Raw genomic sequence first — 27,502 nt, 5'->3', positions numbered from 1 at the left:
ACAATGGCCGTTTTATGTCAGTTCACGGTGGCCATTGTATATCTGTTCACAATGCCATTTTATGTCAGTTCACGGGGTCCATTTTATGTCAGTACACGGTGGCCATTTTATGTCTGTTCACAATGGTCATTTTATGTCAGTTCACGGTGGCCATTGTATGTCAGTTCACAGTGGACATTTTATGTCAGTTCACGGTGGCCATTGTATGTCAGTTCACGGTGGTCATTTTATATCTGTTCACAATGGCCATTTTATGTCAGTTCATGGTGGCCATTGTATGTCAGTTCACAATGGCCATTGTATGTCAGTTCAAAGTGGACATTTTATGTCAGTTCATGGTGGCCATTGTATGTCAGTTCACAATGTACTTGTATGTCAGTTCGCATTGGCCATTTTATGTCAGTTCACAATGGCCATTGTATGTCAGTTCACAATGGCCATGTTATGTTGCAATGGCCATTTTATCTCAGTTGCGGTGGCCAGTGCATGTCGGTTCACGGGGGCCATTTTATGTCAGTTCACGGTGGCCATTTTATGTCAGTTCACGGGGGCCATTTTATGTCAGTTCATGGTGGCCATTTTATCTCAGTTCACGGTAGCCATTTTATGTCAGTTCACGGGGGCCATCTTATTCAGTCGAAGGGGCCATTTTATGTCAGTACACGGTGGCCATTTTATGTCAGTTCATGGTGGTCATTTTATGTCGGTTGAAGGGGGGCCGTTTTATGTCAGCTCGCAATGGCCATTTTATGTCAGTTCACGGTTGCCATTGTATGTCCGTTCACGAGGGCCGTTTTATGTCAGCTCGCAATGGCCATTTTGTGTCAGTTCACGATGGCCATTTTATGTCAGTTCACGGTGGCCATTGTATGTCAGTTCACGGTGGCCATTTTATGTCAGGTCACGGTGGCTATTTTATGTTAGCTCACGGCAGCCATTTTATGTCCATTCGCGGTGACCATTTAATGTCAGTTCATGGCAGCCATTTTATGTCAGTTCACGGTTGTCATTTTATATTGGTTGAAGGGGGACATTTTATGTCAGCTCGCAATGGCCATTTTATGTCAGTTCACGGTGGCCATGTTATGTCAGTTCACGTTGGCCATTTTATGTCAGTTCACGGCAGCCATTTTATGTCAGTTCACGGTGGCCATTTTATGTCAGTTCACAATGGACAGTTTATGTCAGTTCAGAGCCATCCCACAGCCAGAACTGCCTGTGCTCCACCGACACAGCCATCACTGTCAGTGCTCCCCCCACACAGCCAGCACTGTCAGTGCTCCCCCCACACAGCCAGCACTGTCAGTGCTCCACCCACACAGCCATCACTGCCAGTGCCTCGTCACAACAGCCAGCAATGTCAGTGCTCCCACCACACAGCCAGCACTGTCAGTGCTCCCCCACACAGCCAGCACTCTCAGTGCTCCCAACACACAGCCAGCACTGTCAGTGCTCCCCCACACAGCCAGCACTGTCAGTGCTCCCCCCACACAGCCAGCACTGTCAGCGCTCCCACCACACAGCGAGCACTGTCAGTGCTCCCACCACACAGCCAGCACTGACAGGGCTCCCCCACATAGCCAGCACTGTCAGTGCTCCCCCACACATAGCCAGCACTGTCAGTGCTCCACCACACAGCCAGCACTGTCAGTGCTCCCCACACAGCCAGCACTGTCTGTGCTCCCCCCACACAGCCAGCACTGTCAGTGCTCCCACCACACAGCCAGCACTGTCAGTGCTCCCACCACACAGCCAGCACTGTCAGTGCTCCCTCCTCACAGCCAGCACTGTCAGTGCTCCCCCACACAGCCAGCACTGTCAGTGTTCTCCCCACACAGCCAGCACTGTCAGTGCTCCCCCCACAGCCAGCACTGTCAGTGCTCCCCCACACAGCCAGCACTGTCAGAGCTCCCCCACACAGCCAGCACTGTCAGTGCTCCCACCACGCAGCCAGCACTGTCAGTGCTCCCACCAAACAGCCAGCACTGTCAGTGCTCCCCCACACAGCCAGCACTGTCAGTGCTCCCCACACAGCCAGCACTCCCAGTGCTCCCCCCACACAGCCAGAACTGTCAGTGATCCCCCCACACAACCAGCACTGTCAGTGCTCCCCCCACCCAGGCAGCACTGTCAGTCCTCCCCCCACACAGCCAGCACTGTTAGTGCTCCCACCACACAGCCAGCACTGTCAGTGCTCCCCACACAGCCAGCACTGTCAGTGCTCCCCCCACACAGCCAGCACTGCCAGTGCTCCCACCACACAGCCAGCACTGCCCGTGCTCCCACCATACAGCCAGCACTGTCAGTGCTCCCACCACACAGCCAGCACTGTCAGTGCTCCCCCCACACAGCCAGCACTGTCAGTGCTCCCCCACACAGCCAGCCCTTCCAGTGATCCCCCCACACAGCCAGCACTGTCAGTGCTCACCCCACACAGCCAGCACTGTCAGTGCTCCCCCCACACAGCCAGCACTGTCAGTGCTCACCCTTCACAGCCAGCACTGTCAGTGCTCCCCCCACACAGCCAGCACTGTCAGTGCTCCCCCACACAGCCAGCACTGTCAGTGCTCCCCGCACACAGCCAGCACTGTCAGTGCTCCCCCACAGCCAGCACTGTCAGTGCTCCCCCACACAGCCAGCACTGTCAGTGCTCCCACCACACAGCCAGCACTGTCAGTGCTCACCCCACACAGCCAGCACTGTCAGTGCTCCCCCCACACCGCCAGCACTGTCAGTGCTCCCCCACACAGCCAGCACTGTTAGTGCTCCCACCACACAGCCAGCACTGTCAGTGCTCCCCACACAGCCAGCACTGTCAGTGCTCCCCCCACACAGCCAGCACTGCCAGTGCTCCCACCACACTGCCAGCACTGCCCGTGCTCCCACCACACAGCCAGCACTGTCAGTGCTCCCACCACACAGCCAGCACTGTCAGTGCTCCCCCCACACAGCCAGCACTGTCAGTGCTCCCCCACACAGCCAGCCCTTCCAGTGCTCCCCCACACAGCCAGCACTGTCAGTGCTCCCCCCACCCAGCCAGCACTGTCAGTGCTCCCACCACACAGCCAGCACTGTCAGAGCTCCCCACACACATCCAGCACTGTCAGTGCTCCCACCACACAGCCAGCACTGTCAGTGCTCCCACCACACAGCCAGCACTGTCAGTGCTCCCACAACACAGCCAGCATTGTCAGTGCTTCACACACAGACAGCACTGTCAGTGCTCCCCCACACAGCCAGCACTGTCAGTGCTCCCCCCACACAGCCAGCACTGTCAGTGCTCCCCCACACAGTCAGCACGATCAGTGATCCCCCACAAAGCCAGCACTGTCAGTGCTCCCCCACACAGCCAGCACTGTCAGTGTCCCACCACACAGCCAGCACTGTCAGTGCTCCCCCCCACACAGCCAGCACTGTCAGTGCTCCCACCACACAGCCAGCACTGTCAGTTCTCTCACTACACAGCCAGCACTGTCAGTGATCCCCACACAGCCAGCACTGTCTGTGCTCCCCCCACACAGCCAGCACTGTCAGTGCTCCCACCACACAGCCAGCACTGTCAGTGCTCCCACCACACAGCCAGCACTGTCAGTGCTCCCCCACACAGCCAGCACTCTCAGTGCTCCCAACACACAGCCAGCACTGTCAGTGCTCCCCCACACAGCCAGCACTGTCAGTGCTCCCCCCACACAGCCAGCACTGTCAGCGCTCCCACCACACAGCGAGCACTGTCAGTGCTCCCACCACACAGCCAGCACTGACAGGGCTCCCCCACACAGCCAGCACTGTCAGTGCTCCCCCACACATAGCCAGCACTGTCAGTGCTCCACCACACAGCCAGCACTATCAGTGCTCCCCACACAGCCAGCACTGTCTGTGCTCCCCCCACACAGCCAGCACTGTCAGTGCTCCCACCACACAGCCAGCACTGTCAGTGCTCCCACCACACAGCCAGCACTGTCAGTGCTCCCTCCACACAGCCAGCACTGTCAGTGCTCCCCCACACAGCCAGCACTGTCAGTGTTCTCCCCACACAGCCAGCACTGTCAGTGCTCCCCCCACAGCCAGCACTGTCAGTGCTCCCCCACACAGCCAGCACTGTCAGAGCTCCCCCACACAGCCAGCACTGTCAGTGCTCCCACCACGCAGCCAGCACTGTCAGTGCTCCCACCAAACAGCCAGCACTGTCAGTGCTCCCCCACACAGCCAGCACTGTCAGTGCTCCCCACACAGCCAGCACTCCCAGTGCTCCCCCCACACAGCCAGAACTGTCAGTGATTCCCCCACACAACCAGCACTGTCAGTGCTCCCCCCACACAGCCAGCACTGTTAGTGCTCCCACCACACAGCCAGCACTGTCAGTGCTCCCCACACAGCCAGCACTGTCAGTGCTCCCCCCACACAGCCAGCACTGCCAGTGCTCCCACCACACAGCCAGCACTGCCCGTGCTCCCACCATACAGCCAGCACTGTCAGTGCTCCCACCACACAACCAGCACTGTCAGTTCTCCCACCACACAGCCAGCACTGTCAGTGCTCCCCCACACAGCCAGCACTGTCATTGCTCACCCCACACAGCCAGCACTGTCAGTGCTCCCCCCACACAGCCAGCACTGTCAGTGCTCACCCCACACAGCCAGCACTGTCAGTGCTCCCCCCACACAGCCAGCACTGTCAGTGCTCCCCCACACAGCCAACACTGTCAGTTCTCCCCGCACACAGCCAGCACTGTCAGTGCTCCCCCACAGCCAGCACTGTCAGTGCTCCCCCACACAGCCAGCACTGTCAGTGCTCCCACCACACAGCCAGCACTGTCAGTGCTCACCCCACACAGCCAGCACTGTCAGTGCTCCCTCCACACCGCCAGCACTGTCAGTGCTCCCCCACACAGCCAGCACTGTCAGTGCTCACCCCACACAGCCAGCACTGTCAGTGCTCCCCCACACCGCCAGCACTGTCAGTGCTCACCCCACACAGCCAGCACTGTCAGTGCTCCCCCCACACCGCCAGCACTGTCAGTGCTCCCCCACACAGCCAGCACTGTCAGTGCTCCCACCACACAACCAGCACTGTCAGTGCTCCCCCACACAGCCTGCACTGTCAGTTCTCCCACCACACAGCCAGCACTGTCAGTGCTCCCCCACACAGCCAGCACTGTCATTGCTCCCCCACACGGCCAGCGCTGTCAGTGCTCCCCCACACAGCCAGCACTATCAGTGCTCCCCCACACAGCCAGCACTGTCAGTGCTCCCCCACACAGCCAGCACTATCAGTGCTCCCCCACACAGCCAGCACTGTCAGTGCTCCCTCCAACCAGCCAGCACTGTCAGTGCTCCCACCACACAGCCAGCACTGTCAGAGCTCCCCACACACATCCAGCACTGTCAGTGCTCCCACCACGCAGCCAGCACTGTCAGTGCTCCCACCACACAGCCAGCACTGTCAGTGCTCCCACAACACAGCCAGCATTGTCAGTGCTTCACACACAGACAGCACTGTCAGTGCTCCCCCACACAGCCAGCACTGTCAGTGCTCCCCCCACACAGCCAGCACTGTCAGTGCTCCCCACACAGTCAGCACGATCAGTGATCCCCCACAAAGCCAGCACTGTCAGTGCTCCCCCACACAGCCAGCACTGTCAGTGCTCCCCCCCACACAGCCAGCACTGTCAGTGCTCCCCCCACACAGCCAGCACTGTCAGTTCTCTCACTACACAGCCAGCACTGTCAGTGATCCCCACACAGCCAGCACTGTCTGTGCTCCCCCCACACAGCCAGCACTGTCAGTGCTCCCACCACACAGCCAGCACTGTCAGTGCTCCCACCACACAGCCAGCACTGTCAGTGCTCCCTCCACACAGCCAGCACTGTCAGTGCTCCCCACACAGCCAGCACTGTCAGTGTTCTCCCCACACAGCCAGCACTGTCAGTGCTCCCCCCACAGCCAGCACTGTCAGTGCTCCCCCACACAGCCAGCACTGTCAGAGCTCCCCCACACAGACAGCACTGTCAGTGCTCCCACCACGCAGCCAGCACTGTCAGTGCTCCCACCACACAGCCAGCACTGTCAGTGCTCCCCCACACAGCCAGCACTGTCAGTGCTCCCCACACAGCCAGCACTCCCAGTGCTCCCCCCACACAGCCAGAACTGTCAGTGATCCCCCCACACAACCAGCACTGTCAGTGCACCCCCCACCCAGCCAGCACTGTCAGTCCTCCCCCCACACAGCCAGCACTGTTAGTGCTCCCACCACACAGCCAGCACTGTCAGTGCTCCCCACACAGCCAGCACTGTCAGTGCTCCCCCCACACAGCCAGCACTGCCAGTGCTCCCACCACACAGCCAGCACTGCCCGTGCTCCCACCACACAGCCAGCACTGTCAGTGCTCCCACCACACAGCCAGCACTGCCAGTGCTCCCCCCACACAGCCAGCACTGTCAGTGCTCCCCCACACAGCCAGCCCTTCCAGTGATCCCCCCACACAGCCAGCACTGTCAGTGCTCACCCCACACAGCCAGCACTGTCAGTGCTCCCCCACACAGCCAGCACTGTCAGTGCTCCCCGCACACAGCCAGCACTGTCAGTGCTCCCCCACAGCCAGCACTGTCAGTGCTCCCCCACACAGCCAGCACTGTCAGTGCTCCCACCACACAGCCAGCACTGTCAGTGCTCACCCCACACAGCCAGCACTGTCAGTGCTCCCCCCACACCGCCAGCACTGTCAGTGCTCCCACCACACAACCAGCACTGTCAGTGCTCCCCCACACCGCCAGCACTGTCAGTGCTCCCACCACACAACCAGCACTGTCAGTGCTCCCCCCACACAGCCTGCACTGTCAGTTCTCCCACCACACAGCCAGCACTGTCAGTGCTCCCCCACACAGCCAGCACTGTCATTGCTCCCCCACACGGCCAGCGCTGTCAGTGCTCCCCCACACAGCCAGCACTATCAGTGCTCCCCCCACACAGCCAGCACTGTCAGTGCTCCCCCACACAGTCAGCACGATCAGTGATCCCCCACAAAGCCAGCACTGTCAGTGCTCCCCCACACAGCCAGCACTGTCAGTGTCCCACCACACAGCCAGCACTGTCAGTGCTCCCCCCCACACAGCCAGCACTGTCAGTGCTCCCACCACACAGCCAGCACTGTCAGTTCTCTCACTACACAGCCAGCACTGTCAGTGATCCCCACACAGCCAGCACTGTCTGTGCTCCCCCCACACAGCCAGCACTGTCAGTGCTCCCACCACACAGCCAGCACTGTCAGTGCTCCCACCACACAGCCAGCACTGTCAGTGCTCCCTCCACACAGCCAGCACTGTCAGTGCTCCCCCACACAGCCAGCACTGTCAGTGTTCTCCCCACACAGCCAGCACTGTCAGTGCTCCCCCCACAGCCAGCACTGTCAGTGCTCCCCACACAGCCATCACTGTCAGTGCTCCCCCCACACAGCCAGCACTGTCAGTGCTCCCCCCACACAGCCAGCACTGTCAGTGCTCCACCCACACAGCCATCACTGCCAGTGCCTCGTCACAACAGCCAGCAATGTCAGTGCTCCCACCACACAGCCAGCACTGTCAGTGCTCCCCCACACAGCCAGCACTCTCAGTGCTCCCAACACACAGCCAGCACTGTCAGTGCTCCCCCACACAGCCAGCACTGTCAGTGCTCCCTCACACAGCCAGCACTGTCAGCGCTCCCACCACACAGCGAGCACTGTCAGTGCTCCCCCCACACAGCCAGCACTGTCAGCGCTCCCACCACACAGCGAGCACTGTCAGTGCTCCCACCACACAGCCAGCACTGACAGGGCTCCCCCACACAGCCAGCACTGTCAGTGCTCCCCCACACATAGCCAGCATTGTCAGTGCTCCACCACACAGCCAGCACTATCAGTGCTCCCCACACAGCCAGCACTGTCTGTGCTCCCCCCACACAGCCAGCACTGTCAGTGCTCCCACCACACAGCCAGCACTGTCAGTGCTCCCACCACACAGCCAGCACTGTCAGTGCTCCCTCCACACAGCCAGCACTGTCAGTGCTCCCCCACACAGCCAGCACTGTCAGTGTTCTCCCCACACAGCCAGCACTGTCAGTGCTCCCCCCACAGCCAGCACTGTCAGTGCTCCCCCACACAGCCAGCTCTGTCAGAGCTCCCCCACACAGCCAGCACTGTCAGTGCTCCCACCACGCAGCCAGCACTGTCAATGCTCCCCACACAGCCAGCACTCCCAGTGCTCCCCCCACACAGCCAGAACTGTCAGTGATTCCCCCACACAACCAGCACTGTCAGTGCTCCCCCCACCCAGCCAGCACTGTCAGTCCTCCCCCCACACAGCCAGCACTGTTAGTGCTCCCACCACACAGCCAGCACTGTCAGTGCTCCCCACACAGCCAGCACTGTCAGTGCTCCCCCCACACAGCCAGCACTGCCAGTGCTCCCACCACACAGCCAGCACTGTCAGTGCTCCCCCACACAGCCAGCACTGTCAGTGCTCCCACCACACAGCCAGCACTGTCAGTGCTCCCACCACACAGCCAGCACTGTCAGTGCTCCCCACACAGCCAGCACTGTCAGTGCTCCCCCACACAGCCAGCACTGCCCGTGCTCCCACCATACAGCCAGCACTGTCAGTGCTCCCACCACACAACCAGCACTGTCAGTGCTCCCCCACACAGCCTGCACTGTCAGTTCTCCCACCACACAGCCAGCACTGCCCGTGCTCCCACCATACAGCCAGCACTGTCAGTGCTCCCACCACACAACCAGCACTGTCAGTTCTCCCACCACACAGCCAGCACTGTCAGTGCTCCCCCACACAGCCAGCACTGTCATTGCTCACCCCACACAGCCAGCACTGTCAGTGCTCCCCCCACACAGCCAGCACTGTCAGTGCTCACCCCACACAGCCAGCACTGTCAGTGCTCCCCCCACACAGCCAGCACTGTCAGTGCTCCCCCACACAGCCAACACTGTCAGTTCTCCCCGCACACAGCCAGCACTGTCAGTGCTCCCCCAGAGCCAGCACTGTCAGTGCTCCCCCACACAGCCAGCACTGTCAGTGCTCCCACCACACAGCCAGCACTGTCAGTGCTCACCCCACACAGCCAGCACTGTCAGTGCTCCCTCCACACCGCCAGCACTGTCAGTGCTCCCCCACACAGCCAGCACTGTCAGTGCTCACCCCACACAGCCAGCACTGTCAGTGCTCCCCCACACCGCCAGCACTGTCAGTGCTCACCCCACACAGCCAGCACTGTCAGTGCTCCCCCCACACCGCCAGCACTGTCAGTGCTCCCCCACACAGCCAGCACTGTCAGTGCTCCCACCACACAACCAGCACTGTCAGTGCTCCCCCACACAGCCTGCACTGTCAGTTCTCCCACCACACAGCCAGCACTGTCAGTGCTCCCCCACACAGCCAGCACTGTCATTGCTCCCCCACACGGCCAGCGCTGTCAGTGCTCCCCCACACAGCCAGCACTATCAGTGCTCCCCCACACAGCCAGCACTGTCAGTGCTCCCCCACACAGCCAGCACTATCAGTGCTCCCCCACACAGCCAGCACTGTCAGTGCTCCCTCCAACCAGCCAGCACTGTCAGTGCTCCCACCACACAGCCAGCACTGTCAGAGCTCCCCACACACATCCAGCACTGTCAGTGCTCCCACCACGCAGCCAGCACTGTCAGTGCTCCCACCACACAGCCAGCACTGTCAGTGCTCCCACAACACAGCCAGCATTGTCAGTGCTTCACACACAGACAGCACTGTCAGTGCTCCCCCACACAGCCAGCACTGTCAGTGCTCCCCCCACACAGCCAGCACTGTCAGTGCTCCCCACACAGTCAGCACGATCAGTGATCCCCCACAAAGCCAGCACTGTCAGTGCTCCCCCACACAGCCAGCACTGTCAGTGCTCCCCCCCACACAGCCAGCACTGTCAGTGCTCCCCCCACACAGCCAGCACTGTCAGTTCTCTCACTACACAGCCAGCACTGTCAGTGATCCCCACACAGCCAGCACTGTCTGTGCTCCCCCCACACAGCCAGCACTGTCAGTGCTCCCACCACACAGCCAGCACTGTCAGTGCTCCCACCACACAGCCAGCACTGTCAGTGCTCCCTCCACACAGCCAGCACTGTCAGTGCTCCCCCACACAGCCAGCACTGTCAGTGTTCTCCCCACACAGCCAGCACTGTCAGTGCTCCCCCCACAGCCAGCACTGTCAGTGCTCCCCCACACAGCCAGCACTGTCAGAGCTCCCCCACACAGACAGCACTGTCAGTGCTCCCACCACGCAGCCAGCACTGTCAGTGCTCCCACCACACAGCCAGCACTGTCAGTGCTCCCCCACACAGCCAGCACTGTCAGTGCTCCCCACACAGCCAGCACTCCCAGTGCTCCCCCACACAGCCAGAACTGTCAGTGATCCCCCCACACAACCAGCACTGTCAGTGCACCCCCCACCCAGCCAGCACTGTCAGTCCTCCCCCCACACAGCCAGCACTGTTAGTGCTCCCACCACACAGCCAGCACTGTCAGTGCTCCCCACACAGCCAGCACTGTCAGTGCTCCCCCCACACAGCCAGCACTGCCAGTGCTCCCACCACACAGCCAGCACTGCCCGTGCTCCCACCACACAGCCAGCACTGTCAGTGCTCCCACCACACAGCCAGCACTGCCAGTGCTCCCCCCACACAGCCAGCACTGTCAGTGCTCCCCCACACAGCCAGCCCTTCCAGTGATCCCCCCACACAGCCAGCACTGTCAGTGCTCACCCCACACAGCCAGCACTGTCAGTGCTCCCCCACACAGCCAGCACTGTCAGTGCTCCCCGCACACAGCCAGCACTGTCAGTGCTCCCCCACAGCCAGCACTGTCAGTGCTCCCCCACACAGCCAGCACTGTCAGTGCTCCCACCACACAGCCAGCACTGTCAGTGCTCACCCCACACAGCCAGCACTGTCAGTGCTCCCCCCACACCGCCAGCACTGTCAGTGCTCCCACCACACAACCAGCACTGTCAGTGCTCCCCCACACCGCCAGCACTGTCAGTGCTCCCACCACACAACCAGCACTGTCAGTGCTCCCCCCACACAGCCTGCACTGTCAGTTCTCCCACCACACAGCCAGCACTGTCAGTGCTCCCCCACACAGCCAGCACTGTCATTGCTCCCCCACACGGCCAGCGCTGTCAGTGCTCCCCCACACAGCCAGCACTATCAGTGCTCCCCCCACACAGCCAGCACTGTCAGTGCTCCCCCACACAGTCAGCACGATCAGTGATCCCCCACAAAGCCAGCACTGTCAGTGCTCCCCCACACAGCCAGCACTGTCAGTGTCCCACCACACAGCCAGCACTGTCAGTGCTCCCCCCCACACAGCCAGCACTGTCAGTGCTCCCACCACACAGCCAGCACTGTCAGTTCTCTCACTACACAGCCAGCACTGTCAGTGATCCCCACACAGCCAGCACTGTCTGTGCTCCCCCCACACAGCCAGCACTGTCAGTGCTCCCACCACACAGCCAGCACTGTCAGTGCTCCCACCACACAGCCAGCACTGTCAGTGCTCCCTCCACACAGCCAGCACTGTCAGTGCTCCCCCACACAGCCAGCACTGTCAGTGTTCTCCCCACACAGCCAGCACTGTCAGTGCTCCCCCCACAGCCAGCACTGTCAGTGCTCCCCCACACAGCCATCACTGTCAGTGCTCCCCCCACACAGCCAGCACTGTCAGTGCTCCCCCCACACAGCCAGCACTGTCAGTGCTCCACCCACACAGCCATCACTGCCAGTGCCTCGTCACAACAGCCAGCAATGTCAGTGCTCCCACCACACAGCCAGCACTGTCAGTGCTCCCCCACACAGCCAGCACTCTCAGTGCTCCCAACACACAGCCAGCACTGTCAGTGCTCCCCCACACAGCCAGCACTGTCAGTGCTCCCTCACACAGCCAGCACTGTCAGCGCTCCCACCACACAGCGAGCACTGTCAGTGCTCCCCCCACACAGCCAGCACTGTCAGCGCTCCCACCACACAGCGAGCACTGTCAGTGCTCCCACCACACAGCCAGCACTGACAGGGCTCCCCCACACAGCCAGCACTGTCAGTGCTCCCCCACACATAGCCAGCATTGTCAGTGCTCCACCACACAGCCAGCACTATCAGTGCTCCCCACACAGCCAGCACTGTCTGTGCTCCCCCCACACAGCCAGCACTGTCAGTGCTCCCACCACACAGCCAGCACTGTCAGTGCTCCCACCACACAGCCAGCACTGTCAGTGCTCCCTCCACACAGCCAGCACTGTCAGTGCTCCCCCACACAGCCAGCACTGTCAGTGTTCTCCCCACACAGCCAGCACTGTCAGTGCTCCCCCCACAGCCAGCACTGTCAGTGCTCCCCCACACAGCCAGCACTGTCAGAGCTCCCCCACACAGCCAGCACTGTCAGTGCTCCCACCACGCAGCCAGCACTGTCAATGCTCCCCACACAGCCAGCACTCCCAGTGCTCCCCCCACACAGCCAGAACTGTCAGTGATTCCCCCACACAACCAGCACTGTCAGTGCTCCCCCCACCCAGCCAGCACTGTCAGTCCTCCCCCCACACAGCCAGCACTGTTAGTGCTCCCACCACACAGCCAGCACTGTCAGTGCTCCCCACACAGCCAGCACTGTCAGTGCTCCCCCCACACAGCCAGCACTGCCAGTGCTCCCACCACACAGCCAGCACTGTCAGTGCTCCCCCACACAGCCAGCACTGTCAGTGCTCCCACCACACAGCCAGCACTGTCAGTGCTCCCACCACACAGCCAGCACTGTCAGTGCTCCCCACACAGCCAGCACTGTCAGTGCTCCCCCACACAGCCAGCACTGCCCGTGCTCCCACCATACAGCCAGCACTGTCAGTGCTCCCACCACACAACCAGCACTGTCAGTGCTCCCCCACACAGCCTGCACTGTCAGTTCTCCCACCACACAGCCAGCACTGTCAGTGCTCCCCCACACAGCCAGCACTGTCATTGCTCACCCCACACAGCCAGCACTGTCAGTGCTCCCCCCACACAGCCAGCACTGTCAGTGCTCACCCCACACAGCCAGCACTGTCAGTGCTCCCCCCACACAGCCAGCACTGTCAGTGCTCCCCCACACAGCCAGCACTGTCAGTGCTCCCACCACACAGCCAGCACTGTCAGTGCTCACCCCACACAGCCAGCACTGTCAGTGCTCCCTCCACACCGCCAGCACTGTCAGTGCTCCCCACACAGCCAGCACTGTCAGTGCTCCCCCACACCGCCAGCACTGTCAGTGCTCCCCCACACCGCCAGCACTGTCAGTGCTCCCCCACACAGCCTGCACTGTCAGTTCTCCCACCACACAGCCAGCACTGTCAGTGCTCCCCCACAAAGCCTGCACTGTCAGTTCTCCCACCACACAGCCAGCACTGTCAGTGCTCCCCCACACAGCCAGCACTGTCATTGCTCCCCCACACGGCCAGCGCTGTCAGTGCTCCCCCACACAGCCAGCACTATCAGTGCTCCCCCACACGGCCAGCACTGTCAGTGCTCCCCCACACAGCCAGCACTATCAGTGCTCCCCCACACAGCCAGCACTGTCAGTGCTCCCTCCAACCAGCCAGCACTGTCAGTGCTCCCACCACACAGCCAGCACTGTCAGTGCTCCGCCCACACAGCCAGCACTGTCAGTGCTCCCACCACGCAGCCAGCACTGTCAGTGCTCCCACCACGCAGCCAGCACTGTCAGAGCTCCCCACACACATCCAGCACTGTCAGTGCTCCCACCACGCAGCCAGCACTGTCAGTGCTCCCACCACACAGCCAGCACTGTCAGTGCTCCCACAACACAGCCAGCATTGTCAGTGCTTCACACACAGACAGCACTGTCAGTGCTCCCCCACACAGCCAGCACTGTCAGTGCTCCCCCCACACAGCCAGCACTGTCAGTGCTCCCCACACAGTCAGCACGATCAGTGATCCCCCACAAAGCCAGCACTGTCAGTGCTCCCCCACACAGCCAGCACTGTCAGTGTCCCACCACACAGCCAGCACTGTCAGTGCTCCCCCCCACACAGCCAGCACTGTCAGTGCTCCCACCACACAGCCAGCACTGTCAGTTCTCTCACTACACAGCCTGCACTGTCAGTGATCCCCACACAGCCAGCACTGTCTGTGCTCCCCCCACACAGCCAGCACTGTCAGTGCTCCCACCACACAGCCAGCACTGTCAGTGCTCCCACCAGACAGCCAGCACTGTCAGTGCTCCCTCCACACAGCCAGCACTGTCAGTGCTCCCCCACACAGCCAGCACTGTCAGTGTTCTCCCCACACAGCCAGCACTGTCAGTGCTCCCCCCACAGCCAGCACTGTCAGTGCTCCCCCACACAGCCAGCACTGTCAGAGCTCCCCCACACAGACAGCACTGTCAGTGCTCCCACCACGCAGCCAGCACTGTCAGTGCTCCCACCACACAGCCAGCACTGTCAGTGCTCCCCCACACAGCCAGCACTGTCAGTGCTCCCCACACAGCCAGCACTCCCAGTGCTCCCCCCACACAGCCAGAACTGTCAGTGATCCCCCCACACAACCAGCACTGTCAGTGCACCCCCCACCCAGCCAGCACTGTCAGTCCTCCCCCCACACAGCCAGCACTGTTCGTGCTCCCACCACACAGCCAGCACTGTCAGTGCTCCCCACACAGCCAGCACTGTCAGTGCTCCCCCCACATAGCCAGCACTGCCAGTGCTCCCACCACACAGCCAGCACTGCCCGTGCTCCCACCACACAGCCAGCACTGTCAGTGCTCCCACCACACAGCCAGCACTGTCAGTGCTCCCCCCACACAGCCAGCACTGTCAGTGCTCCCCCACACAGCCAGCCCTTCCAGTGATCCCCCCACACAGCCAGCACTGTCAGTGCTCACCCCACACAGCCAGCACTGTCAGTGCTCCCCCCACACAGCCAGCACTGTCAGTGCTCACCCCACACAGCCAGCACTGTCAGTGCTCCCCCCACACAGCCAGCACTGTCAGTGCTCCCCCACACAGCCAGCACTGTCAGTGCTCCCCGCACACAGCCAGCACTGTCAGTGCTCCCCCACAGCCAGCACTGTCAGTGCTCCCCCACACAGCCAGCACTGTCAGTGCTCCCACCACACAGCCAGCACTGTCAGTGCTCACCCCACACAGCCAGCACTGTCAGTGCTCCCCCCACACCGCCAGCACTGTCAGTGCTCCCCCACACAGCCAGCACTGTCAGTGCTCCCACCACACAACCAGCACTGTCAGTGCTCCCACCACACAGCCATCACTGCCCGTGCTCCCACCACACAGCCAGCACTGTCAGTGCTCCCACCACACAGCCAGCACTGTCAGTGCTCCCCCACACAGCCTGCACTGTCAGTTCTCCCACCACACAGCCAGCACTGTCAGTGCTCCCCCACACAGCCAGCACTGTCATTGCTCCCCCACACGGCCAGCGCTGTCAGTGCTCCCCCACACAGCCAGCACTATCAGTGCTCCCCCACACGGCCAGCACTGTCAGTGCTCCCCCACACAGCCAGCACTATCAGTGCTCCCACCACACAGCCAGCACTGTCAGAGCTCCCCACACACATCCAGCACTGTCAGTGCTCCCACCACGCAGCCAGCACTGTCAGTGCTCCCACCACACAGCCAGCACTGTCAGTGCTCCCACAACACAGCCAGCATTGTCAGTGCTTCACACACAGACAGCACTGTCAGTGCTCCCCCACACAGCCAGCACTGTCAGTGCTCCCCCCACACAGCCAGCACTGTCAGTGCTCCCCCACACAGTCAGCACGATCAGTGATCCCCCACAAAGCCAGCACTGTCAGTGCTCCCCCACACAGCCAGCACTGTCAGTGTCCCACCACACAGCCAGCACTGTCAGTGCTCCCCCCCACACAGCCAGCACTGTCAGTGCTCCCACCACACAGCCAGCACTGTCAGTTCTCTCACTACACAGCCAGCACTGTCAGTGATCCCCCCAAGCAGACTGCACTGTCAGTGCTCCCCCACAAAGACAGCACTGTCTGTGCTCCCCCCACACAGCCAGCACTGCCTGTGCTCCCCCCCACACAGCCAGCACTGTCAGTGCTCCCACCACACAGCCAGCACTGTCAGTTGTCTCACTACACAGCCAGCACTGTCAGTGATCCCCCCACGCAGACAGCACTGTCAGTGCTCCCCCACACAGACAGCACTGTCTGTGCTCCCCCCACACAGCCAGCACTGCCTGTGCTCCCCCCACACAGCCAGCACTGTCAGTGCGCTCACCACACAGCCAGCACTGTCAGTGCTCCCCCACAGAGCCAGCACTGTCAGTGCTCCCACCACGCAGCCAGCACTGTCAGTGCTCCCCCACACAGCCAGCACTGTCAGAGCACCCCCACACACACACAGCCAGCAGTGTCAGTGCTCCCCCACACAGCCAGCACTGTCAGTGCTCCCCCACACAGCCAGCACTGTCAGTGCTCTCACCACACAGCCAGAACTGTCAGTGCTCCCCCCACACAACCAGCACTGTCCGTGCTCCCCAAAGAGCCAGCACTGTCTGCTCCTCCCACACAGCCAGCACTGTCAGTGCTCCCCCACACAGCCAGCACTGTCAGTGCTTCTACCACACAGCTAGCAATGTCAGTGCTCCCCCACACAGCCAGAAATGTCAGTGCTCCTACCCACACAGCCAGCACTGTCAGTGCTTCTACCACACAGCCAGCACTGTCAGTGCTCCCCCCACACAGCCAGAAATGTCAGTGCTCCCCCACACAGCCAACACTGTCAGTGCTTCCCCCCACACAGCGAGCACTGTCAGTCCTCCCACCACACAGGCAGCACTGTCAGTGCTCCCCCCCACACAGCCAGCACTGTCAGTTCTCCCTCCACACAGCCAGCACTGTCAGTGCTCCCCCACACAGCCAGCACTGTCAGTGCTTCCCCCCACACAGCCAGCACTGTCAGTGCTCCCACACACAGCCAGCACTGTCAGTGCTCCCACCACACAGCCAGCACTGTCAGTGCTCCCACCACACAGCCAGCACTGTCAGTCCTCCCACCACACAGGCAGCACTGTCAGTGCTCCCCCCCACACAGCCAGCACTGTCAGTTCTCCCTCCACACAGCCAGCACTGTCAGTGCTCTCCCACACAGCCAGCACTGTCAGTGCTCCCCTCACACAGCCAGCACAGTCAGTGCTCCCACCACACAGCCAGCACTGTCAGTGCTCCCACCACACAGCCAGCACTGTCAGTGCTCCCACCACACAGCCAGCACTGTCAGTCCTCCCCTAACAAAGCCAGCACTGTCAGTGCTCCCCCACATAGCCAGCACTGTCAGTGCTTCCCCCCACACAGCCAGCACTGTCAGTGCTTCCCCCAACACAGCGAGCACTGTCAGTCCTCCCACCACACAGCCAGCACTGTCAGTTCTCTCACCACACAGCCAGCACTGTCAGTGCTCCCACCACGCAGACAGCACTGTCAGTGCTCCACCCACGCAGCCATCACTGGCTGTGCTCCCCCCACACAGCCAGCACTGTCAGTGCTCACCCCACACAGCCAGCACTGTCAGGGATGCAACCACACAGCCAGCACTGCCAGTGCTCCCACCACACAGCCAGCAGTGTCAGAGCTCCCACCACACAGCCAGCACTGTCAGTGCTCCCCCACAGAGCCAACACTGTCAGTGCTCCCACCACACAGCCAGCACTGTCAGTGCTCCCCCACAGAGCCAGCACTGTCAGTGCTCCTACCACACAGCCAGCACTGTCAGTGCTCCCCCACACAGCCAGCACTGTCAGTGCTCCCCACACAGACAGCACTGTCAGTGCTACCCCCACTCAGCCAGCACTGTCAGTGCTCCCCACAGAGCCAGCACTGTCAGTGCGCCCCCACACAGCCAGCACTGTCAGTCCTCCACCCACACAGCCAGCACTGTCAGTGCTCCCCCACAAAGCCAGCACTGTCAGTGCTTCCCCCCACACAGGCAGCACTGTCAGTGCTCCCACCACACAGCCAGCACTGTCAGTGCTCCCCCTACGCAGACAGCACTGTCAGTGCTCCCCCACACAGCCAGCACTGTCAGTGCTCCCCCCACACAGCCAGCACTGTCAGTGCTCCCCCACACGGACAGCACTGTCTGTGCTCCCCCACACAGCCAGCACTGTCTGTGCTCCCCCCACACAGCCAGCACTGTCAGTGATCCCCCCAAGCAGACTGCACTGTCAGTGCTCCCCCACACAGACAGCACTGTCTGTGCTCCCCCCACACAGCCAGCACTGCCTGTGCTCCCCCCCACACAGCCAGCACTGTCAGTGCTCCCACCACACAGCCAGCACTGTCAGTTGTCTCACTACACAGCCAGCACTGTCAGTGATCCCCCCACGCAGACAGCACTGTCAGTGCTCCCCCACACAGACAGCACTGTCTGTGCTCCCCCCACACAGCCAGCACTGCCTGTGCTCCCCCCACACAGCCAGCACTGTCAGTGCTCCCACCACACAGCCAGCACTGTCAGTGCTCCCCCACAGAGCCAGCACTGTCAGTGCTCCCACCACGCAGCCAGCACTATCAGTGCTCCCCCACACAGCCAGCACTGTCAGAGCTCCCCCACACACACACAGCCAGCAGTGTCAGTGCTCCCCCACACAGCCAGCACTGTCAGTGCTCCGCCACACAGCCAGCACTGTCAGTGCTCTCACCACACAGCCAGAACTGTCAGTGCTCCCCCCACACAACCAGCACTGTCCGTGCTCCCCAAAGAGCCAGCACTGTCTGTGCTCCTCCCACACAGCCAGCACTGTCAGTGCTCCCCCACACAGCCAGCACTGTCAGTGCTTCTACCACACAGCTAGCAATGTCAGTGCTCCCCCACACAGCCAGAAATGTCAGTGCTCCTATCCACACAGCCAGCACTGTCAGTGCTTCTACCACACAGCCAGCACTGTCAGTGCTCCCCCCACACAGCCAGAAATGTCAGTGCTCCCCCCACACAGCCAACACTGTCAGTGCTTCCCCCCACACAGCGAGCACTGTCAGTCCTCCCACCACACAGGCAGCACTGTCAGTGCTCCCCCCACACAGCCAGAAATGTCAGTGCTCCCCCCACACAGCCAACACTGTCAGTGCTTCCCCCCACACAGCGAGCACTGTCAGTCCTCCCACCACACATCCAGCACTGTCAGTGCTCCCCCCCACACAGCCAGCACTGTCAGTTCTCCCTCCACACAGCCAGCACTGTCAGTGCTCCCCCACACAGCCAGCACTGTCAGTGCTTCCCCCCACACAGCCAGCACTGTCCGTGCTCCCAACACACAGCCAGCACTGTCAGTGCTCCCACCACACAGCCAGCACTGTCAGTGCTCCCACCACACAGCCAGCACTGTCAGTCCTCCCACCACACAGGCAGCACTGTCAGTGCTCCCCCCCACACAGCCAGCACTGTCAGTTCTCCCTCCACACAGCCAGCACTGTCAGTGCTCTCCCACACAGCCAGCACTGTCAGTGCTCCCCTCACACAGCCAGCACAGTCAGTGCTCCCACCACACAGCCAGCACTGTCAGTGCTCCCACCACACAGCCAGCACTGTCAGTGCTCCCACCACACAGCCAGCACTGTCAGTCCTCCCCTAACAAAGCCAGCACTGTCAGTGCTCCCCCACATAGCCAGCACTGTCAGTGCTTCCCCCCACACAGCCAGCACTGTCAGTGCTTCCCCCAACACAGCGAGCACTGTCAGTCCTCCCACCACACAGCCAGCACTGTCAGTTCTCTCACCACACAGCCAGCACTGTCAGTGCTCCCACCACGCAGACAGCACTGTCAGTGCTCCACCCACGCAGCCATCACTGTCTGTGCTCCCCCCACACAGCCAGCACTGTCAGTGCTCACCCCACACAGCCAGCACTGTCAGGGATGCAACCACACAGCCAGCACTGCCAGTGCTCCCACCACACAGCCAGCAGTGTCAGAGCTCCCACCACACAGCCAGCACTGTCAGTGCTCCCCCACAGAGCCAACACTGTCAGTGCTCCCACCACACAGCCAGCACTGTCAGTGCTCCCCCACAGAGCCAGCACTGTCAGTGCTCCTACCACACAGCCAGCACTGTCAGTGCTCCCCCACACAGCCAGCACTGTCAGTGCTCCCCACACAGACAGCACTGTCAGTGCTACCCCCACTCAGCCAGCACTGTCAGTGCTCCCCACAGAGCCAGCACTGTCAGTGCGCCCCCACACAGCCAGCACTGTCAGTCCTCCACCCACACAGCCAGCACTGTCAGTGCTCCCCCACAAAGCCAGCACTGTCAGTGCTTCCCCCCACACAGGCAGCACTGTCAGTGCTCCCACCACACAGCCAGCACTGTCAGTGCTCCCCCTACGCAGACAGCACTGTCAGTGCTCCCCCACACAGCCAGCTCTGTCAGTGCTCCCCCCACACAGCCAGCACTGTCAGTGCTCCCCCACACGGACAGCACTGTCTGTGCTCCCCCACACAGCCAGCACTGTCTGTGCTCCCCCCACACAGCCAGCAATGTCAGGGCTCCCACCACACAGCCAGCACTGTCAGTGCGCCCCCCACGCAGACAGCACTGTCAGTGACCCCCCACACAGCCAGCACTGTCTGTGCTCCCCCCACACAGCCAGTAATGTCAGGGCTCCCACCACACAGCCAGCTCTGTCAGTGCTCCCCACACAGCCAGCACTGTCAGTGCTCCCACCACACAGCCAGCACTGCCAGTGCTCCCACCACACAGCCAGCACTGTCAGTGCTCCCAACACACAGCCAGCACTGCCAGTGCTCCCACTGCATAGCCAGCACTGTCAGTGCTCCCCCCACACAGCCAGCAGTGTCAGTGCACCCCCACACAGCCAGCACTGTCAGTGCTCCCACCACACAGCCAGCACTGTCAGTGCTCCCACCACACAGCCAGCACTGTCAGTGCTCCCCACACAGCCAGAACTGTCAGTGCTCCCACCATACAGCCAGCACTGTCAGTGCTCCGACCACACAGCCAGCGCTGTCAGTGCTCCCCCACACAGCCAGCACTGTCCGTGCTCCCAACACACTGCCAGCACTGTCTGTGCTCCACCACACAGCCAGCACTGTCAGTGCTCCCCACACAGCCAGAACTGTCAGTGCTCCCACCATACAGCCAGCACTGTCAGTGTTCGCCACACAGCCAGCACTGTCAGTGCTCCGACCACACAGCCAGCGCTGTCAGTGGTCCCCCCACACAGCTAGCACAGTCAGTGCTCCCCCCACACAGCCAGCAATGTCAGTGCTCCCCCACAGAGCCAGCACTGTCAGTGCTCCCCCCCACAGCCAGCAGTGTCAGTGCACCCCCACACAGCCAGCACTGTCAGTGCTCCCACCACACAGCCAGCACTGTCAGTGCTCCCACCACACAGCCAGCACTGTCAGTGCTCCCCACACAGCCAGAACTGTCAGTGCTCCCACCATACAGCCAGCACTGTCAGTGCATCCCACACAGCCAGCACTGTCAGTGCTCCGACCACACAGCCAGCACTGTCAGTGCTCCCACCACACAGCCAGCACTGTCAGTGTTCCCCACACAGCCAGATCTGTCAGTGCTCCCACCATACAGCCAGCACTGTCAGTGTTCCCCACACAGCCAGAACTGTCAGTGCTCCCACAACACAGCCAGCACTGTCAGTGCTCCCCTCACAGCCAGAACTGTCAGTGCTCCCACCATACAGCCAGCACTGTCAGTGCTCCCCACACAGCCAGCACTGTCAGTGCTCCTCCACACAGCCCGCACTGTCCGTGCTCCCACCACACAGCCAGCACTGTCAGTGCTCCCACCACACAGCCAGCACTGTCAGGGCTCCGCCCACACAGCCAGCACTGTCAGTGCTCCCCCACAGAGCCAGCACTGTCAGTGCTCCCCCACACAGCCAGCACTGTCAGTGCTCCCACCACTCAGCCAGCACTGTCATTCCTCCCACACACAGACAGCACTGTCAGTGCTCCCACCACACAGTCGGCACTGCCAGTGCTCCCACCACACAGCCAGCACTGTCAGTGCCCCCACCCCACACAGCCAGCACTATCAGTGCTCCCCCCACACAGTCGGCACTGCCAGTGCTCCCACCACACAGACAGCACTGTCAGTGCTCCCACCACACAGCCAGCACTGTCAGTGCTCCCACCACACAGCCAGCACTGTCAGTGCTCCCACCACACAGCCAGCACTGCCAGTGCTCCCCCACACAGCCAGCACAGTCAGTGCTCCCCATACAGCCAGCACTGACAATGCTCCCCCACACAGCCAGCACTGCCAGTGCTCCCACCACACAGCCAGCACTGTCAGTGCTCCCACCACACAGCCAGCACTGTCAGTGCTCCCACCACACAGCCAGCACTGTCAGTGCTCCCATACAGCCAGCATTGTCAGTGCTACCAACACACAGCCAGCACTGTCAGTGCTCCCACCACACAGCCAGCACTGTCAGTGCTCCCACCACACAGCCAGCACTGTCAGTGCTCCCCCACACAGCCAGCTCTGTCAGTGCTAACCCCACACAGCCAGCACTGTCAGTGCTCCCCACACACAGACAGCACTGTCAGTGCTCCCCCACACAGCCAGAACTGTCAGTGCTCCCAACACAGCCAGCCCTGTCAGTGCTCCCCCACACAGCCAGCACTGCCAGTGCTCCCCCCACACAGCCAGCACTGACAGTGCTCACCCACAGAGCCCGCACTGTCAGTGCTCCCACCACACAGCCAGCACTGACTGTGCTCCCCCACACAGCCAGCACTGTCAGTGCTCCCCCATACAGCCAGCACTGTCAATGCTCCCCCACACAGCCAGCACTGCCAGTGCTCCCACCACACAGCCAGCACTGTCATCCTCCCCCACACAGCCATCACTGTCAGTGCTCCCCCACACAGCCAGCGCTGTCAGTGCTCCCCACACAGCCAGCACTGTCAGTGCTCCCCCCACACAGCTAGCACTGTCAGTGCTTCCCACACAGCCAGCACTGTCAGTGACCCCCCACACAGCCAGCACTGTCAGTGACCCCCCACACAGCCAGCACTATCAGTGCTCCCCACACAGCCAGCACTGTCAGTGCACCCCCACAGAGCCAGAACTGTCAGTGCTCCCCACACAGCCAGCACTGTCACTACTCCCACCACACAACCAGCACTGTCAGTGCTCCCCCACACAGCCAGCACTGTCAGTGCTCCCACCACACAGCCTGCACTGTCAGTGCTCCCACCATACAGACGGCACTGTCAGTGCTCCTACCACACAGCCAGCACTGTCAGTGCTCCCACCACACAGCCAGCACTGTCAGTGCTCCCCCACACAGCCAGCACTGTCAGTGCTCCCCCCACAGAGCCAGCACTGTCAGTGCTCCCCACACAGCCAGCACTGTCAGTGCTCCCCCACGTAGCCAGCACTGTCAGTACTCCCACCACACAGCCAGCACTGTCAGTGCCCCCACCACACAACCAGCACTGTCAGTACTCCCACCACACAGCCAGCACTGTCAGTGCCCCCACCCCACACAGCCAGCACTATCAATGCTCCCCAACAGCCAGCACTCTCAGTGCTCCCCCCACACAGCCAGCACTGTCAGAGCTCCGACCACACAGCCAGCACTGTCAGTGCTACCCCACACAGCCAGCACTGTCAGTGCTCTCACTACAAAGCCAGCACTGTCAGTGATCCCCCCGCACAGCCAGCACTGTCAGTGCTCCCACCACACAGCCAGCACTGTCAGTGCTCCCCACACAGCCAGAACTGTCAGTGCTCCCACCATACAGCCAGCACTGTCAGTGCTCCCTACACAGCCAGTACTGTCAGTGCTCCGACCACACAGCCAGCGCTGTCAGTGCTCCCAACACACAGCCAGCACTGTCAGTGCTCCCACCACACAGCCAGCACTGTCAGTGTTCCCCACACAGCCAGAACTGTCAGTGCTCCCACCATACAGCCAGCACTGTCAGTGTTCCCCACACAGCCAGAACTGTCAGTGCTCCCACCACACAGCCAGCACTGTCAGTGCTCCCACAACACAGCCAGCACTGTCAGTGCTCCCCACACAGCCAGAACTGTCAGTGCTCCCACCATACAGCCAGCACTGTCAGTGCTCCCCACACAGCCAGCACTGTCAGTGCTCCTCCACAAAGCCCGCACTGTCCGTGCTCCCACCACACAGCCAGCACTGTCAGTGCTCCCACCACACAGCCAGCACTGGCAGTGCTCCCACCACACAGCCAGCACTGTCAGTGATCCCCCCACACAGCCAGCACTGTCAGGGCTCCCCCCACACAGCCAGCACTGTCAGGGCTCCCCCACACAGCCAGCACTGTCAGTGCTCCCACCACACAGCCAGCACTGTCAGTGCTCCCCCACAGAGCCAGCACTGTCAGTGCTCCCCCACACAGCCAGCACTGTCAGTGCTCCCACCACTCAGCCAGCACTGTCAGTCCTCCCGCACACAGACAGCACTGTCAGTGCTCCCACCACACAGTCGGCACTGCCAGTGATCCCACCACACAGCCAGCACTGTCAGTGCCCCCACCCCACACAGCCAGCACTATCAGTGCTCCCCCCACACAGTCGGCACTGCCAGTGCTCCCACCACACAGCCAGCACTGTCAGTGCCCCCACCCCACACAGCCAGCACTATCAGTGCTCCCGCACAGCCAGCATTGTCAGTGCTCCCACCACACAGCCAGCACTGCCAGTGCTCCCCCACACAGCCAGCACTGTCAGTGCTCCCACCACACAGCCAGCACTGTCAGTGCTCCCACCACACAGCCAGCAATGCCAGTGCTCCCCCACACAGCCAGCACAGTCAGTGCTCCCACCACACAGACAGCACTGTCAGTGCTCCCACCACACAGCCAGCACTGTCAGTGCTCCCACCACACAGCCAGCACTGCCAGTGCTCCCCCACACAGCCAGCACAGTCAGTGCTACCCCATACAGCCAGCACTGTCAATGCTCCCCCACACAGCCAGCACTGCCAGTGCTCACACCACACAGCCAGCACTGTCAGTGCTCCCACCACACAGCCAGCACTGTCAGTGCTCCCATACAGCCAGCATTGTCAGTGCTACCAACACACAGCCAGCACTGTCAGTGCTCCCACCACACAGCCAGCACTGTCAGTGCTCCCACCACACAGCCAGCACTGTCAGTGCTCCCCCACACAGCCAGCTCTGTCAGTGCTAACCCCACACTGCCAGCACTGTCAGTGCTCCCCACACACAGCCAGCACTGTCAGTGCTCCCCCACACAGCCAGAACTGTCAGTGCTCCCCGCACAGCCAGCCCTGTCAGTGCTCCCCCACACAGCCAGCACTGCCAGTGCTCCCCCCACACAGCCGGCAAAATTATTTCCCCCCCTCATTTTTTTCTACAAATATTCCCCCCTCAAATTTGCCCCCCTGGCCGAAATTATTTCCCCCCCCCAATTTTATGCCCCCTCAAATTTGCCCCCTCAAATTTGCCCCCCTCAAATTTGCCCCCCCCTCAAATTTGCCCCCCTCAAATTTGCCCCCCTGGCCGAAATTATTTCCCCCCCCAATTTTATGCCCCCTCAAATTTGCCCCCCCCTCAAATTTTCCCCCCCTCAAATTGCCCCCCCTCAAATTTGCCCCTCAAATTGCCCCCCCTCAAATTTTGCCCCCCTCAAATTTGCCCCCCCGGCAAAAATTATTTCCCCCCCCCCAATTTTATACCCCCCTCAAATTGCCCCCCCGTTATTTTTTTTTTCTACAAATATTCCCCCCCAAATAATTTCAACCCTATTATACTCCCCTCCCCCCCACACATTCTTCCCCAAAAATATCCCCCCTGGATAAAATACATAATCCTCGGGTCAGGTTGGTTGTTTACACATTTTATTGCCAATGTAGATACAGAGCTGGGGGGGGGGGGGTTCCGTTCGCCCCCTTACAAAACCCTGACCCACATGGGGAGAGTTTAAATGAAATGAAGGTGCAAATCCACTATTTAATTTATTAAACACACCAGACCCCTCCTGCTCCCCACTTCTCCTTAATCCCTTCCTGAGGCTGCGTTCCCTCCTGCCCCACCTCCTTAATCCCTTCCTGAGGGGGTGTTCCCTCCTGCTCCCCACCTCCTTAATCACCTGAGGCTGCGCTCCCTCCTGCTCCCACACTCCACCTCCTTAATCACCTGAGGCTGCGCTCCCTCCTGCTCCCACACTCCACCTCCTTAATCACCTGAGGCTGCGCTCCCTCCTGCTCCCACACTCCACCTCCTTAATCACCTGAGGCTGCGCTCCCTCCTGTTCCCACACTCCACCTCCTTAATCACCTGAGGCTGCGCTCCCTCCTGTTCCCACACTCCACCTCCTTAATCACCTGAGGCTGCGCTCCCTCCTGCTCCCACACTCCACCTCCTTAATCACCTGAGGCTGCGCTCCCTCCTGTTCCCACACTCCACCTCCTTAATCACCTGAGGCTGCGCTCCCTCCTGCTCCCACACTCCACCTCCTTAATCACCTGAGGCTGCGCTCCCTCCTGTTCCCACACTCCACGTCCTTAATCACCTGAGGCTGCGCTCCCTCCTGTTCCCACACTCCACCTCCTTAATCACCTGAGGCTGCGCTCCCTCCTGCTCCCACACTCCACCTCCTTAATCACCTGAGGCTGCGCTCCCTCCTGTTCCCACACTCCACCTCCTTAACCACCTGAGGCTGCGCTCCCTCCTGTTCCCACACTCCACCTCCTTAATCACCTGAGGCTGCGCTCCCTCCTGCTCCCACACTCCACCTCCTTAATCACCTGAGGCTGCGCTCCCTCCTGTTCCCACACTCCACCTCCTTAATCACCTGAGGCTGCGCTCCCTCCTGCTCCCACACTCCACCTCCTTAATCACCTGAGGCTGCGCTCCCTCCTGCCCCACACTCCACCTCCTTAATCACCTGAGGCTGCGCTCCCTCCTGTTCCCACACTCCACCTCCTTAATCACCTGAGGCTGCGCTCCCTCCTGCTCCCACACTCCACCTCCTTAATCACCTGAGGCTGCGCTCCCTCCTGCTCCCACACTCCACCTCCTTAATCACCTGAGGCTGCGCTCCCTCCTGTTCCCACACTCCACCTCCTTAATCACCTGAGGCTGCGCTCCCTCCTGCTCCCACACTCCACCTCCTTAATCACCTGAGGCTGCGCTCCCTCCTGTTCCCACACGACATCTTGTTCACTGGAATAACTCACCCAACCCTCAGTGTGAAAATGTCACCGGTCTCCCACTCCCCCCAGAGACACTGACTCCTGCCTCTCCCCCCCCACCCCCGCCCCCCCCAGAGACACTGAGACTCCTGCACCCCCCGCCCCCCAGAGACACTGAGACTCCTGCACCCCCCCCCGCCCCCCAGAGACACTGAGACTCCTGCACCCTCCCCCCCCACCCACCCCCCGCTTCCAAAAAAACAAAAGAGCCCAACACTTGAGTAGCAA

The 27,502-nt window shown here is 61.3% G+C and overlaps 1 long non-coding RNA gene across 5 annotated transcripts in view; it reads right to left on the bottom strand.

Annotated features, from left to right (window-relative positions):
* The window catches only part of LOC140405548 (uncharacterized), a 203,050-nt gene that overhangs the window by 142,836 nt on the left and 32,712 nt on the right, over positions 1–27,502 (bottom strand). The window lies entirely within an intron of this gene.

Source organism: Scyliorhinus torazame, unplaced genomic scaffold, assembly GCF_047496885.1.
Source record: "Scyliorhinus torazame isolate Kashiwa2021f unplaced genomic scaffold, sScyTor2.1 scaffold_36, whole genome shotgun sequence".
In the NCBI taxonomy this organism is placed as follows: Eukaryota; Metazoa; Chordata; class Chondrichthyes; order Carcharhiniformes; family Scyliorhinidae; genus Scyliorhinus; species Scyliorhinus torazame.
This window is presented reverse-complemented; position numbering and strand designations above follow the sequence as displayed.